The sequence below is a fragment of the Oncorhynchus keta genome, unplaced genomic scaffold (genome assembly GCF_023373465.1).
Source record: "Oncorhynchus keta strain PuntledgeMale-10-30-2019 unplaced genomic scaffold, Oket_V2 Un_contig_2742_pilon_pilon, whole genome shotgun sequence".
In the NCBI taxonomy this organism is placed as follows: domain Eukaryota; kingdom Metazoa; phylum Chordata; class Actinopteri; order Salmoniformes; family Salmonidae; genus Oncorhynchus; species Oncorhynchus keta.
In genome coordinates this window covers 16,333-33,607 of record NW_026285516.1, presented here as the reverse complement: position 1 = coordinate 33,607, position 17,275 = coordinate 16,333, and the positions used below count along the sequence as shown (strand labels likewise).

General features: G+C 45.1%; 3 long non-coding RNA genes and 1 pseudogene across 7 annotated transcripts; 3 read left to right on the top strand and 1 right to left on the bottom strand.

Moving 5' to 3' along the window:
* The first annotated feature begins 667 nt into the window (after positions 1-667).
* Positions 668-1,495, top strand: LOC127922862 (uncharacterized). Of its 3 annotated transcripts, none has more exons than XR_008112667.1 (3): positions 668-869; positions 1,112-1,238; positions 1,346-1,495. It is a non-coding gene; the product is annotated as an uncharacterized LOC127922862 (long non-coding RNA). The 3 variants fall into 3 exon arrangements; XR_008112665.1 differs by having other exon boundaries at positions 999-1,238; XR_008112666.1 differs by lacking the exon at positions 668-869 and adding an exon at positions 876-976.
* A 408-nt stretch (positions 1,496-1,903) lies between these two features.
* LOC118382116 (protein artemis-like) lies at positions 1,904-16,103 on the bottom strand (annotated as a pseudogene).
* On the top strand, positions 3,683-4,923 carry LOC127922863 (uncharacterized). 3 transcript variants are annotated; one of them, XR_008112670.1, is made up of 3 exons: positions 3,683-3,929; positions 4,064-4,459; positions 4,560-4,923. It is a non-coding gene; the product is annotated as an uncharacterized LOC127922863 (long non-coding RNA). The 3 variants fall into 3 exon arrangements; XR_008112669.1 differs by having other exon boundaries at positions 3,683-3,996; positions 4,192-4,459; XR_008112668.1 differs by having other exon boundaries at positions 3,683-3,996.
* On the top strand, positions 12,546-14,279 carry LOC127922866 (uncharacterized). The gene is made up of 4 exons (XR_008112673.1): positions 12,546-12,637; positions 13,119-13,256; positions 13,943-13,988; positions 14,078-14,279. It is a non-coding gene; the product is annotated as an uncharacterized LOC127922866 (long non-coding RNA).
* Positions 16,104-17,275: the final 1,172 nt, after the last annotated feature.

Below are 17,275 nucleotides of genomic sequence, written 5' to 3'. Positions count from 1 at the left end.
TATTCTCTACAGTTCAGAACAGCTACAACAGACTTTATTCTCTACAGTTCAGAACAGCTACAACAGACTTTATTCTCTACAGTTCAGAACAGCTACAACAGACTTTATTCTCTACAGTTCAGAACAGCTACAACAGACTTTATTCTCTACAGTTCAGAACAGCTACAGCAGACTTTATTCTCTACAGTTCAGAACAGCTACAGCAGACTTTATTCTCTACAGTTCAGCGTTAGCCTGACAGGAGCAGACTCCAGTTGAGACCACAGAAAGACTGTGTTCCCTACTGAACATTTCCCAGGGTGGTCGAGGAGTAGCTGTGGTTTCTCTTGGCCCTGATCGGCCAGGTGTGCATATAGGGCATGACTATGGTGTCTCTATAACAAAGTAGGGCATGACTATGGTGTCTCTATAACAAAGTAGGGTATGGTCTGTGTAGATAATGCTATGGCCCCACACATTAATCAATTGTCTGTTTTTGTCCAACTTCAAGTCAATTATTTTCGGGTGAGGAAGACATTGTCAAGAACCCACAGTCATCCATTGAAAAACCATCATCTCACATATAACCTAAACATTGAGGACTTCCACCATTTTAAAGTGGTCACCTGGATGGAATGATCAGAGTTAAGGTTCAGACATTACTAAGCTACTGTATATCATGGCCAGTTCCGGTCTGCTTAAGGTGATTGCTCTCCCATAGGCACCAATGCATTAGCAGCTGGGTTTGGTCTGTTCAGCTCATTGACTGTATATGAATCAGAAGAAACTAGTGGGTGGAATGTGTCGCTTTCTCTTCCCTCTGTCTATATACAAAGAGGTAGACAGGGTCAGAGGGACTGTCCTGGTGACCACTTCCTCTCCAGCGGCCAGTCTCCTGTACAGATCGCTGAGGTCGTCTGGTCCAGGTGTGTGTGAATCTGGTGTGGTCAGAGGGACTGACTTCCTGTCCTGGTGACCACTTCCTCTCCAGCGGCCAGTCTCCTGTACAGATCGCTGAGGTCGTCTGGTCCAGGTGTGTGTGAATCTGGCGTAGACAGGGTCAGAGGGACTGACTTCCTGTCCTGGTGACCACTTCCTCTCCAGCGGCCAGTCTCCTGTACAGATCGCTGAGGTCGTCTGGTCCAGGTGTGTGTGAATCTGGCGTAGACAGGGTCAGAGGGACTGACTTCCTGTCCTGGTGACCACTTCCTCTCCAGCGGCCAGTCTCCTGTACAGATCGCTGAGGTCGTCTGGTCCAGGTGTGTGTGAATCTGGTGTGGTCAGAGGGACTGACTTCCTGTCCTGGTGACCACTTCCTCTCCAGCGGCCAGTCTCCTGTACAGATCGCTGAGGTCGTCTGGTCCAGGTGTGTGTGAATCTGGCGTAGACAGGGTCAGAGGGACTGACTTCCTGTCCTGGTGACCACTTCCTCTCCAGCGGCCAGTCTCCTGTACAGATCGCTGAGGTCGTCTGGTCCAGGTGTGTGTGAATCTGGCGTAGACAGGGTCAGAGGGACTGACTTCCTGTCCTGGTGACCACTTCCTCTCCAGCGGCCAGTCTCCTGTACAGATCGCTGAGGTCGTCTGGTCCAGGTGTGTGTGAATCTGGCGTAGACGGGATGTCAAAGTCCGATGACACCTGAGACTCCGTTGGCTCTGATTGGTGAGTGTGGCTGCCACTCTCCTCCCCCTCAGCATCCAGATTGGTCAATGCATCTCCCTGACACCGGTCTTCTGATTGGATGAGCAGGCTTTCAGCCTGACTCAGGCCTCGCCCAGCCGAGAGGGACTTGGCGGCGAGGGGAGTTTGGCGTAGTCATCAACAAACAGCTCTGGGGTCTGGGAGCCTGTGATTGGCTGGTTTGGTGTGGAGTGAGAGGGGCTTGTGTTCGAGCAGGAGTGTGATTGGCTGGTTTGGCTGTCCGTCAGTATCTCCGTGGTGAAAACTCCTCCCAGCGAGGAGGGGTGCCAGAATTAGACACAGACCCCTCGTCTCTCTCCCCACCTCTCTCTTCTTCCTCCAGGTCTCTCTCCTCCTCATCATCATCATTAGATTCGGTACAGTCCATGTAGTCTCCTGTGATGAGAGGCATGTGTGTTAGGGGTAGAGGTTCGTCGGGGGGTTAGGGAGCGTTGTGGGTGCGGCCTCCTGCATCATCACCCTCTTCCTGACAGGGGCCAGGTCCGCCTCAAACAGCCAATCGGCACAGTCCACATCTGGTATAAACAACAGAGCCAATCACAAAGCAGTGAAATAATGTAGAAAGGATGGTTGGAAGGGATAGCTGGCTGTGGTCAGGAGAGAGAGTCTCACCGTGGGTGTGCTGCTCTGGTCTGGTGCGTTTCAGTGTTCCCAGAGGTCTGTAGATCACAGTGGAAGAGGACACGTCCCTACACATAGACTTCAACCTGGAGACATACGGTTACACATTCACACACATACGGTAACCAATGCAGTGCATTTGGAAAGTATTCAGACCCCTTGTTCCACATATTGTTAGGTTACAGTCTAATTCTACAATGGAGGAAAACAATTATTCAATCCATCTACACAGAAAGCTGATTCACATCAGGGTCAGACCTGATTAGTATTCAGACCCTTTGCTCTGAGACTCAATTGAGCTCAGGTGCATCCTTGTTTCCATTCATCATCATCAATGTTTCTACAACTTGGGAGTCCACCTGTAAATGATTTGGAAAGGCTTGCTCTTGACCGGGAGAGCAAAACCCAAGCCATGAGGTTGAAAGAATCCTCCGTAGAGCTTCGAGACAGGATTGTGTCGAGGCACAGATCTGGGGAAAGGTACCAAAAGATATCTGCAGTATTGAAGGTCCCCAAGAACACAGTGGCCTCCATCATTCTTAAATGGAAGAAGTTTGGAACCACCAAGACACTTCCTAGAGCTGGCCAAGAACCTGATGGTTACTCTGGCAGACCTCCAGAGTTCCTCTGTGGAGATGGGTTAACCTTCCAGAAGGACAACAATCTCTGCAGCACTCCACCAATCAGGGCTTTATGGTAGAGTGGCCAGACGGAAGCCACTCCTCTGTTAAAGGCACGACAGCACGCTTGGAAGTTAGCCAAAAGGCAGCTAAAGGATTCTCAGACCATGAGAAACAAGATTGAACTCTTTGGCCTGAATGCCAAGTGTCACGTCTGGAGAAACCAGGCGCCGCTCATCACCTGGACAATACCATCCCTACGGTGAAGCATGGTGGTGGCAGCATCATGCTATGGTGATGTTTTTCAGCGGCAGGGACTGAGAGACTAGTCAGGATCTAGGGAGAGATGAACGGAGCAAAGTACAGAGAGATCCTTAGGACATCAGACTGGGGCGAAGGTTCACCTTCCAACAAGACAACGGCCCTAAGCACACAGCCAAGCCAACGCAGGAGTGGCTTTGGGACAAGTCTCTGAATGTCCTTGAGTGGCCCAGCCAGAGCCCGGACTTGAACCTGATCGAACAGCTCTGGAAAGACCTGAAAATAGCTCCGCAGGGACGTTCCCCATCCAACCCGACAGGGCTTGAGGATCTGCAGAGAAGAATGGGAGAAACTCCACAAATACAGGTGTGCCAAACTTGTAGCATCATACCCAAGAAGACTTGAGGCTATAAACTCTGCCAAAGGTGCTTCAAAGTACTGAGTAAAGGGTCTGAATACTTATATAAATGTGATATTTTTTTAAATATTTGATACATTTGCAAAAATGTCTTGCTTTGTTATTATGGGGGTATGAGGAGAAAAAACAAACATTTAATCAATTCTAGAATAAAATTGAAAACAGCAAGGGTCCTAAACAGCTGCCCTGGAGAATGCCTGATTCTACCTGGATTATGTTGGAGAGGCTTCCATTAAAGAACACCCTCTGTTCTGTTAGACAGGTAACTCTTCATCCACATTATAGCAGGGGGTGTAAAGCCATAACACCCTCTGTGTTCTGTTAGACAGGTAACTCTTCATCCACATTATAGCAGGGGGTGTAAAGCCATAACACCCTCTGTGTTCTGTTAGACAGGTAACTCTTCATACACATTATAGCAGGGGGTGTAAAGCCATAACACCCTCTGTGTTCTGTTAGACAGGTAACTCTTCATCCACATTATAGCAGGGGGTGTAAAGCCATAACACCCTCTGTTCTGTTAGACAGGTAACTCTTCACATTATAGCAGGGGGTGTAAAGCCATAACACCCTCTCTGTTCTGTTAGACAGGTAACTCTTCATCCACATTATAGCAGGGGGTGTAAAGCCATAACACCCTCTGTGTTCTGTTAGACAGGTAACTCTTCATCCACATTATAGCAGGGGGTATAAAGCCATAACACCCTCTGTGTTCTGTTAGACAGGTAACTCTTCATCCACATTATAGCAGGGGGTGTAAAGCCATAACACCCTCTGTGTTCTGTTAGACAGGTAACTCTTCATCCACATTATAGCAGGGGGTGTAAAGCCATAACACCCTCTGTGTTCTGTTAGACAGGTAACTCTTCATCCACATTATAGCAGGGGGTGTAAACCCTCTGTGTTCTGTTAGATAGGTAACATCCACATTATAGCACCCTCTGTGTTCTGTTAGACAGGTAACTCTTCATCCACATTATAGCAGGGGGTGTAAAGCCATAACACCCTCTGTTCTGTTAGACAGGTAACTCTTCATCCACATTATAGCAGGGGGTGTAAAACCATAACACACATGTCTTTCCAGCAGCAGACTATGATCAATCATGTCCAAATCTGCACTGAAGTCTAACAAGACATCCCCCACAATCATTTTATCATCAATTTCTCTCAGCCAATCATCAGTCATTTGTGTAAGTGCTGTGCTTGTTGAATGTCCTTCTCTATAAGCGTGCTGAAAGTCTGTTGTCAATTTGTTTAGGGTGAAACAGCATTGTATCTGGTCAAACACCATTTGTTCCAGAAGTTTACTAAGGGTTGGTGGTAACAGGCTGATTGGTTGGCTATTTGAGCCAGTAAAGGGGGCTTTACTATTCTTAGGTGGCAGAATGACTTTAGCTTCCCTCCAGGCCTGAAGGCCACACACTCTCTAGTAGGCTTGGATTGAAGATGTGGCAAATAGGAGTGGCAATATCGTCTGTTATCATCCTCAGTAACTTTCCATCGAGATTGTCAGACCCTGGTGGCTTGTCGTTGTTGACAGACAACGACAATCACCTCCTAGACACTGACTTTACGGAATTCAAAAGTACAATTCGTGTCTTTCATTATATGGTCAGATATACTTTGATGTGTAGTGTCAGTGTTTGTTGCTGGCATGTCATCCCTAAGTTAGTGTCAGTGTTAGTTGCTGGCATGTCATCCCTAAGTTAGTGTCAGTGTTTGTTGCTGGCATGTCATCCCTAAGTTAGTGTCAGTGTTTGTTGCTGGCATGTCATCCCTAAGTTAGTGTCAGTGTTTGTTGCTGGCATGTCATCCCTAAGTTAGTGTCAGTGTTTGTTGCTGGCATGTCATCCCTAAGTTAGTGTCAGTGTTTGTTGCTGGCATGTCATCCCTAAGTTAGTGTCAGTGTTTGTTGCTGTCATGTCATCCCTAAGTTTGCTAATCTTGCCAATGAAAAGTCATTAAAGTAGGTTGCGATGAATGAGCCATCTGTTTCAATGAATGATGGAGCAGAGTTGGCTTTTTATCCCAAAAATGTGATTTAAGGTTCCCCAAAGCTTTTTACTATCATTCTTTATATCATTTAACTTTGTTTCGTAGTGTAAGGGGTTGGGGTATGGGTATTAGGGGTTGGGGTATGGGTATTAGGGGTTGGGGTATGGGTATTAGGGGGTTGGGGTATGGTTATTAGGGGTTGGGGTATGGGTATTAGGGGTTGGGGTATGGGTATTAGGGGTTGGGGTATGGGTATTAGGGGTTGGGGTATGGGTATTAGGGGTTGGGGTATGGTTATTAGGGGTTGGGAGTATTAGGGGTTGGGAGTATTAGGGGTTGGGGTATGGGTATTAGGGGGTTGGGGTATGGTTATTAGGGGGTTGGGGCATAATGGGGTTGGGGAATGTTGGGGACTGGGGTATTAGGGGTTGGGGTGTAGAGAAGACATTCAGTGTATAGAGGATGACTGGCTCACAGCTCCGTGACATCAGCGTGAGTTCGGCCAATAGGAATGACACTGGGGTAGATGTTGATTGGCTGGAGATAAGACAGGAAGTCTTTTATCTGGAAACAGGAAGAACAGAAGAGTATCACACAGAGGCAGACAGGCACAGACCGAGGCAGACAGACAGATAGGAGGGCAGGTATCTCACCTCAGAGTAGGATGAGTGGAAGGAAAAGCAGGCTCTGTAGGAACTGGCACCTGTCCTGAAAACATTACACATCTGTGTAAGATAATGTGTATGTGTTTTTCTGTGTGTGTGTGTGTGTGTGTGTTTCTCTGAGTGTGAGTGTGTGTTTCTCTGAGTGTGTACCTGATGATAACCTTAGTCCTCTGGGTTCTCTCTCCAAACCACATAGTGGAGGGTTTGATACTGATGATGTTTAGAGGAGTTCCATCTGATGCCGAGGAGCCACACGGCAGCCTGCTGGCAGGAACAAACTCCTCCTCCTACACAACGACATGTTTCTATTGGTTAGGACTCCTCATCCTACACAACGACATGTTTCTATTGGTTAGGACTCCTCATCCTACACATGTTTCTAACTCCTCCTCCTACACAACGACATGTTTCTATTGGTTAGGACTCTCCTCATCCCGACACAGGACTCCTCCTCCTACACAACGACATGTTTCTATTGGTTAGGACTCCTCCTCTATTGGTTAGGACTACACAACGACATGTTTCTATTGGTTAGGACTCCTCCTCCTACACAACGACATGTTTCTATTGGTTAGGACTCCTCCTCCTACACAACGACATGTTTCTATTGGTTAGGACTCATCCTACACAACGACATGTTTCTATTGGTTAGGACTCCTCATCCTACACAACGACATGTTTCTATTGGTTAGGACTCCTCCTCCTACACAACGACATGTTTCTATTGGTTAGGACTCCTCCTCCTACACCTACACAACGACATGTTTCTATTGGTTAGGACTCCTCATCCTACACAACGACATGTTTCTATTGGTTAGGACTCCTCATCCTACACATGTTCTATTGGTTAGGACAACGACATGTTTCTATTGGTTAGGACTCCTCCTACACAACGACATGTTTCTATTGGTTAGGACTACACAACGACATGTTTCTATTGGTTAGGACTCCTCCTCCCACACAACTAACATGTTTCTATTGGTTAGGACTCCTCATCCTACACAACGACGTTTCTATTGGTTAGGACTCCTCCTCCTACACAACGACATGTTTCTATTGGTTAGGACTCCTCATCCTACACAACGACATGTTTCTATTGGTTAGGACTGTTTCTATTGGTTAGACCTCATCCTACACAACGACATGTTTCTATTGGTTAGGACTCTCCTCCTACACAACTCATCCTCCTACACAACGACATGTTTCTATTGGTTAGGACTCCTCATCCTACACAAAGACATGTTTCTATTGGTTAGGACTCCTCATCCTACACAAAGACATGTTTCTATTGGTTAGGACTCCTCCTCCTACACAAAGACATGTTTCTATTGGTTAGGACTTCTCATCCTACACAACGACATGTTTCTATTGGTTAGGACTCCTCATCCTACACATGTTTCTATTGGTTAGGACTCCTCATCCTACACAATGACATGTTTCTATTGGTTAGGACTCCTCATCCTACACAATTGGTTAGGACGAACGACATGTTTCTATTGGTTAGGCTCCTCATCCTACACATGTTTCTATTGGTTAGGGCTCATCATCCTACACATGTTTCTATTGTTTAGGCTCCTCATCCTACACATGTTTCTATTGGTTAGGGGTTTCTAAGAGAAAGGGGGCGTGTAGCAGCGTTACCTTGGGGTGACGGCAGGCATGGATCTGAGTGGCTCGATCCGTGGTCACATGACTCAGAATCTCTGGCATCTTCTTAAACATGTCCAGGCTTTTCACATGAATCTACAACACACCACGTGTCATTATTTGTCATGCTTAACAAAGTGTGTGTTTAAAATAAATCTTATTTGGTATCGGTGTCCCATCCATGGGACAGTTGAGCTAACGTAGGCCAATGTGATTAGTATGAGGTTGTAAGTAACAAGAACAGTCATATCTGATATTGTCAGAAAGCTTAAATTCTTGTTAATCTAACTGTACTGTCCAATGTACAGTAGCTATTACAGTGAAAGAATATCATGCTATTGTTTGAGAACTTAGTTATTAATAAACAAATTAGGCACATTTGGGCAGTCTTGATACATTTTTAAAGAAATGCAATGGTTCATTGGATCAGTCTAAAACTGTGCACATACTGCTGCCATCTAGTGGCCAAAATCTAAATGTCACCTAGGCTGGAATAATACATTATGGCCTTTCTCTTGCATTTTAAAGATAAATGGTACAAAAAAAAGCTATTTCTTTGTATTGTTATTCTCCTACATTCATGTCACATTTCCACAAACTTCAAAGTGTTTCCTTTCAAATGGTACCAAGAATATGCATATCCTTGCTTCCGGAGCTACAGGCAGTTAGATTTGGGTATGTCATTTTAGGTGGAAATTGAAAAAGGGGGCGGATCCTTAAGAGGTTTTAAGTGTTGGTCACCTACCTGTGTGTGAAACTCGTCCCCCAGGTTAGTGAAGAGGTATTCATATCCATATGCAGCTTTACAATTCAGCCACACTGTATGGTACACACTCCTACTGACCCAGTCCTGTACCAGCCCCCGGATAGCATATAGACACGTCTCCTACACACACACACACACACACAGTCCTGTACCAGCCCCCGGATAGCATGTAGACACGTCTCCTACACACACACACACACACACACACACACACACACACACACACACACACACACACACACACACAGTCCTGTACCAGCCCCCCGGATAGCATGTAGACACGTCTCCTCACACACACACACACACACACACACACACACACACACACACACACACACACACACACACACACACACACACACTCTGCAGCTCTCTCCCCCTGAAGCTCTCTCGCTCTATAGATCTCTCCCTGTGTAGCTCTCTCTCTCTGTGTGTGCTCTCTCTCTGTGTAGCTCTCTCTCTCTGTGTAGCTCTCTCTCTCTGTGTAGCTCTCTCTCTCTCTGTGTAGCTCTCTCTCTCTCTCTGTGTAGCTCTCTCTCTCTGTGTAGCTCTCTCTCTCTGTGTAGCTCTCTCTCTGTGTAGTAGCTCTCTCTCTGTGTAGCTCTCTCTCTCTCTGTGTAGCTCTCTCTCCCTCTGTGTAGCTCTCTCTCCCTCTGTGTAGCTCTCTCTCCCTCTGTGTAGCTCTCTCTCCCTCTGTGTAGCTCTCTCTCCCTCTGTGTAGCTCTCTCTCCCTCTGTGTAGCTCTCTCTCCCTCTGTGTAGCTCTCTCTCTCTGTGTAGCTCTCTCTCCCTCTGTGTAGCTCTCTCTCTGTGTAGCTCTCTCTCTGTGTAGCTCTCCTCACAGCTCTCCCTGCTGGGGATCTGTGTAGCTCTCGCTCGTAAAAGTGGAGTCCAGATACACACTCTCTGATGTCTTTCACCCTGAAACAACACTCTCTCTGTGTAGCTGTCTGGCATTGGAACTGAGGACCACTCTATATGTGCCTAGCTTTATGTAAAGTGTGTAGCTATTTAATCTGTGTAGCTTTCATTCATTCCAGATCTAGGATGTGTTATTTCTGTGTAGTGTTCCCTTGTATTTTTTGATATCAGAATCCCACACACTCACCCTGCTGGGGATCTGGTAGAAGCTGAGGGTCCTGTTGGAGTCCAGATACCACTCTTGATGATGAAAAACACAGGCACTGTCATCTTTTTAACTGGGACCACTTGCACAATTGCCTGGTTTATGTAAAGAAAAAAAAGTATTTAATAAGAATGCCATTCCAGATCTAGGATGTGTGTTTTAGTGTTCCCTTTATTTTTTGATATATATTACTTACAGGACGACTGATCCTGTTGAAGTGTACCTATGATGAAAATTACAGGCCTCTCATCTTTTTAAGTGGGAGAACTTGCACAATTGGTGGCTGACTAAATACTTTTTTGCCCCACTGTGTGTGTGTGTATATGTATGTACGTATGTAAGCATGTACATATGTGTGTGTGTGTGTGTAATTGGTGGCTGACTAAATACTTTTTTGCCCCACTGTGTGTGTGTGTGTATATATGTATGTACGTATGTAAGTATGTACATAAGCATGTGTGTATGTATATGTGTGTGTGTGTGTGTGTGTATATGTATGTAAGTATGTACATATGCGTGTGTGTATGTATGTGTATGTAAGTGTGTGTGTGTATATGTATGTACGTATGTAAGCATGTACATATGTGTATGTATATGTGTGTGTGTGTGTGTATATGTATGTAAGTATGTACATATGCGTGTGTGTATGTATATGTATGTAAGTATGTGTGTGTGTGTACCTGCTCCCAGAGTGGAGGAGTTCTATGCGGGAGGCGTCTCCCTTCGCCAGTCGGAAGTCTCCTGTGTACAACACCGTACCCTGGGCCCCCTCTACCAAGAACCTACACACAAAAACACACAAAGTAGTGTTGGGAGATATACAGATGTTCATACCTTCATATCGTTCCTGTACCATAACGGGGTATACGGTACAAATTAATTAATGAACATATATCTCAGTGCCAGTAAAATAAGACACACCTACTCATTCCAGGGTCAGTACATCTTAGCCCTAAACGAATATTTTGGTAAGAACATTTCAAATGAGCAAAAGAGAAATGAAAGACATGAAGGTCAGTCAATCCAGAAAATGTACTTTCAACAGTGGTGCACCACCCTGAGATCATTTAGTCAGTACATCTGCTGCAGCTAGGAAATGATAGAAACAGTGGTGTAGCAGGTACACATCTCAACATGTTCAGATCATTTTTCAGTCAGTACAGCTAGGAAATGATAGAAACAGTGGTGCCTAGCAGGCTGCCTTGTTCACCCTGAGATCATTTAGTCAGTACATCTTAGCTAGGGAAATGATAGAAACAGTGGTGTAGCAGGCACCCCTGTTCAGATCATTTAGTCAGTACATCTTTGTTCAGCAGTGGGTTAGCCTTGTTCAAATGGGTTAACTGCCTTGTTCAGAAACAGTGGTGTAGCATGCACCGGTAACCAAGCGAGGCTCAGAGCTGCCTTGTTCAGAGGGCCCTCACCCCCAAAAATATCACACTGTCGCTATTTCTAAAATGACACCAATAATAAGAAAGAGCCTTGCTTGGGCCAAGAACGCAGTAGGCTGTGATATCACCAAGTAGGTAACTGAACACACATGGAGGAGGAGGTGGTGTGATGGTGCAAGCTAGGTGATACGTCGGCAGCGTAGCCTAGCGGTTAGAGCGTTGGACTACCAGAAGGCCGTCATTGAAAATAAGAATATGTTCTTAACTGACAAATAAAGGAAAATGTAAAAACCAGCAAGCTGCAAAGCATTCTGCAATGAACCCACAAACACAGGACAATGACTAGGTGACTACAAATGACTGCAGCAAGCCACACTCACAAGCTGGTTGAGGTGACACCACAAAATCTAAATATATATTTAGATTTGTTTAACAAGTGTTATTTCTAGGTGACACCCCCTTGAATGAGTGGAATTAAACTTTTTGACTGGTACTAATATATACAAATAACAAGCACTAGTTCTTGTGATACCACACAAAACACAAGCTCTTTCCAGGTGACACCACATTTCAAACACCACATGTAGATGAAAGGGGAGGGGACATGTAGATGAAGGGGAGGAGACGTGTTAAAGAAAGGATTTTTAAGCCTTGAGATAAATGAGACATGGATGGCTATCTGTGGGCCATTCAGAGGCACAAGACAAGAGATAGGTGACACCACAAACACAAACTACACTCAACAGTTTCCTTTGTGACACCCACAAACACAGCCAGACCAATCATTGGTGACACCACAAACACAAGCCAGCTAGGTGACACCACAAACACAAGCTGACACCACAAACACAAGCTAGGTGACACCACAAACACAAGCTAGGTGACACCACAAACACAAGCTAGGTGATAAACACAAGCTAGGTGATACCACAAACACAAGCTAGGTGACACCACAAACACAAGCTAGGTGACACCACAAACACAAGCTAGGTGACACCACAAACACACCCAAAGCTAGGTGACACCACAAACACAAGCTAGGTGACTGTACACACAAACACAAGCTAGGTGACACCACATACACAAGCTAACACAAGCTAGGTGATACCACAAACACAAGCTAGGTGACACCACAAACACAAGCTAGGTGACACCACAAACACAAGCTAGGTAGGTGACACCACAAACACAAGCTAGGTGACACCACAGACACAAGCTAGGTGACACCACAAACACAAGCTAGGTGACACCACAAACACAAGCCAGGTGACACCACAAACACAAGCTAGGTGACACCACAAACACAAGCTAGGTGATACCACAAACACAAGCTAGGTGACACCACAGACACACTAGGTGACACCACAAACACAAGCTAGGTGACACCACAAACACAAGCTAGGTGACACCACAGACACAAGCTAGGTGACACCACAAACACAAGCTAGGTGATACCACAAACACAAGCTAGGATACCACAAACACAAACTGGGTGACACCACAAACACAAGCTAGGTGACACCACAAACACAAGCTAACCACAAACACAAACTAGGTGACACCACAAACACAAGCTAGGTGACACCACAAACACAAGCTAGGTGACACCACAAACACAAGGTGACACCACAAACACAAGCTGACACCACAGACACAAGTGACACCACAAACACAAGCTAGGTGACACCACAAACACAAGCTAGGTGATACCACAAACACAAGCTAGGTGACACCACAAACACAAGCTAGGTGACACCACAAACACAAGCTAGGTGACACCACAAACACAAGCTAGGTGACACCACAAACACAAGCTAGGTGACACCACAAACACAAGCTAGTGACACAGGTGACAGCTAGGTGACACCACAAACACAAGCTAGGTGACACCACATACACAAGCTAGGTGACACCACAAACACAAGCTAGGTGACACCACAAACACAAGCTAGGTGACACCACAAACACAAGCTAGGTGACACCACAAACACAAGCTAGGTGATACCACAAACACAAGCTAGGTGACACCACAAACACAAGCTAGGTGACACCACAAACACAAGCTAGGTGACACCACAAACACAAGCTAGGTGACACAAACACATGACACACAAACACAAAGGTGACACCACAAACACAAGCTAGGTGACACCACAAACACAAGCTAGGTGATACCACAAACACAAGCTAGGTGACACCACAAACACAAGCTAGGTGACACCACAAACACAAGCTAGGTGACACCACAAACACAAGCTAGGTGACACCACAAACACAAGCTACACACAAACACAAGCTAGGTGACACCACAAACACAAGCTAGGTGACACCACAAACACAAGCTAGGTGACACCACAAACACAACACCACAGACACAAGCTAGGTGACACCACAAACACAAGCTAGGTGACACCACAGACACAAGCTAGGTGACACCACAAACACAAGCTAGGTGATACCACAAACAAGCTAGGTGAGCAAGCTAGGTGACACCACAAACACAAGCTAGGTGACACCACAAACACAAGCTGGGGGTGACACCACAAACACAAGCTAGGTGACACCACAAACACAAGCCTAGGTGACACCACAAACACAAGCTAGGTGACACCACAAACACAAGCTAGGTGACACCACAAACACAAGACACCACATACCTAAGGGTGACACCACAACACAAGCTAGTGACACCACAAACACAAGCTAGGTGACACCACAAACACAAGCTAGGTGACACCACAAACACAAGCTAGGTGATACCACAAACACAAGCTAGGTGATACCACAAACACAAGCTAGGTGACACCACAAACACAAGCTAGTGACACCACAAACAAAGCTAGGTGATACACAAACACAAGCTAGGTGACACCACAAACACAAGCTAGGTGACACCACAAACACAAGCTAGGTGACACCACAAACACAAGCTAGGTGACACCACAAACACAAGCTAGGTGACACCACAAACACAAGCTAGGTGACACCACAAACACAAGCTAGGTGACACCACAAACACAAGCTAGGTGACACCACAAACACAAGCTAGGTGATACCACAAACACAAGCTAGGTGACACCACAAACACAAGCTAGGTGACACCACACAACAAACTATGACACCACAAACACAAGCTAGGTGACACCACAAACACAAGCTAGGTGACACCACAAACACAAGCTAGGTGACACCACAAACACAAGCTAGGTGATACACCACAAACACAAGCTAGGTGACACCACAAACACAAGCTAGGTGACACCACAAACACAAACTAGGTGACACCACAAACACAAGCTAGGTGACACCACAAACACAAGCTAGGTGACACCACAGACACAAGCTAGGTGACACCACAACACAAGCTAGGTGACACCACAAACACAAGCTAGGTGACACCACAAACACAAGCTAGGTGATACCACAAACACAAGCTAGGTGACACCACAAACACAAGCTAGGTGACACCACAAACACAAGCTAGGTGACACCACAGACCAAGCTAGGTGACACCACAAACACAAGCTAGGTGACACCACAAACACAAGCTAGGTGATACCACAAACACAAGCTAGGTGACACCACAAACACAAGCACACATACACAAGCTAGGTGATACACATACACAAGCGCACACAGTACACAGTACTCACATGACCGAGCCTGGACAGTGACCTGCAGGAAGCAGAGTCACCACAAGTTCTTCTCTCTGTGGACACACACATATCAGTCATCAAAGAGTCAGTCATACAGCAAACTGACAGCGATCAGCCCTTATGACCCTCTATATATGTTGTAATGATGAACCGGTGTCGACCTCTCCTGAAGCCTCGTCTATTAAAGTGATTAGTGTGGGACTCTCCAGTTCCAAAGCAACCTAGACAAACAGAAGCACGTCAAAATTACACAAAACACATGTTGCCTAGCAATAGGTCCATAACTAAGATTTTTGACAATTAACTACTTACTATGTGATCTTCCCAGAAGGCATATTTTGGATTGCTCAGCAACAGTTCCTTAGTTACAAATGAACAGTACAGTTTGACTGTCAGACTGGAACAAATGAACAAAGACAGTTTGACTGTCAGACTGGAACAAATGAACAAAGAAAGTTTGACTGTCAGACTGGAACAAATGAACAAAGACAGTTTGACTGTCAGACTGGAACAAATGAACAAAGACAGTTTGACTGTCAGACTGAACAAAGACAGTTTGACTGTCAATGAACAAAGACAGTTTGACTGTCAGACTGGAACAAATGAACAAAGACAGTTTGACTGTCAGACTGGAACAAATGAACAAAGAACAAAGTTTGACTGTCAGACTGGAACAAATGAACAAAGACAGTTTGACTGTCAGACTGGAACAAAACAAAGACAGTTTGACTGTCACAAAGACAGTTTGACTGTCAGACTGGAACAAATGAACAAAGACAGTTTGACTGTCAGACCGGAACAAATGAACAAAGACAGTAACGTTAGACCTTCAACATCAGTTAGCCATCCTTTGTTTCACTGAACTTTCACACCATCAAAATAAAACGTGATATCACCTGAATTTCAACTTTCTTTTCAATAGAGCCCCTTCAGCCCCTTCATGTGATCTGCAGAAAATGCATGATGTGAGTAGAGCAACGTTAGCTAGTTACATGTCCACTGTGTGCCAGTTAAGAGCACATACTGGCTAGTTATCTTTTTAGCTAACTGCTGTTTGGCTCTCACTCGATCTCAAAGAGTCTTCCTTTACCTTTGTGGCAGTGAGATAGAAAATAAGCCCTTGCATGTAGATTCTCCCTGTCAAACCGATCCAGCGACATGTTGGGATACTTCATGCGACCGCGAACGAACTCTTTTGACTGAAGATTAGCTCCGATTCATTTCCTCAACTTCAACCCACTCGTTGACGAGCTGACATTTCGGCGCATTTTGGTCGGGATACTTGAATAGCTGCCGTTAGCTAAACCACCTAGTGGATGGGAGACAAAACGTTTCCACTGTCAGCATTGTATCGGAATTTAAACCTGCTCAAATAACGACGTTGCCAGCATTTATCTGTGCTACCAGTATTACCATAACAACACCTTGTTAAAGAAGAAGAAGAGAAGAAGAAGAAGAAGAAGAAGAAGGAAGGAAGGTTGGGTTGCCAGCATATATCTGTGCTACCAGTATTACCATAACAACAAAAGAAGAGAAGAAGAAAGAAGAAGAAGAAGAAGGAAGGAAAGTTGGGAAGAATCTGTTCTGAAATTACCGAACACCTTGTTAGAAGAAGAAGAAGAAGAAGAAGAAGGAAGGAAGGAAGGTTGGGTTGCCAATATCTGTGCTACCAGTATTACCATAACAACACCTTGTTAAAGAAGAAGAAGAAGAAGAAGAAGAAGAAGAAGAAGAAGAAGAAGAAGAAGAAGAAGGAAGGAAGGAAGGAAGGAAGGAAGGAAGGTTGGGTTGCCAGCATATATCTGTTCTACCAGTAGACAATATTTGTTAAAGACCCACTAACAACAACTGACTTGTTAAATAAATGAAAGAAGAAGAAGAAGAAGAAGAAGAAGAAGAAGAAGAAGAAGAAGAAGAAGAAGAAGAAGAAGAAGAAGAAGAAGGAAGGAAGGAAGGAAGGAAGGAAGGTTGGGTTGCCAGTATATATCTGTGCTACCAGTATTACCATAACAACACCTTGTTAAAGAAGAAGAAGAAGAAGAAGAAGAAGAAGAAGAAGAAGAAGTTAAAGAAGAAGAAGAAGAAGAAGAAGAAGAAGAAGAAGAAGAAGAAGAAGTGAAGAAGGAAGGAAGGAAGGAAGGGAAGGAAGGTTGGGTTGCTAGCATATCTGTGCTACCAGTATTACCATAACAACACCTTGTTAAAGAAGAAGAAGAAGAAGAAGAAGAAGAAGAAGAAGTTGGGTTGCTAGTATATATCTGTGCTACCAGTATTACCATAACAACACCTTGTTAAAGAAGAAGAAGAAGAAGAAGAAGAAGAAGAAGAAGAAGAAGAAGAAGAAGAAGAAGAAGAAGAAGAAGAAGAAGGAAGGAAGGAAGGAAGGAAGGTTGGGTTGCCAGCATATATCTGTGCTGCTACCAGTATTAC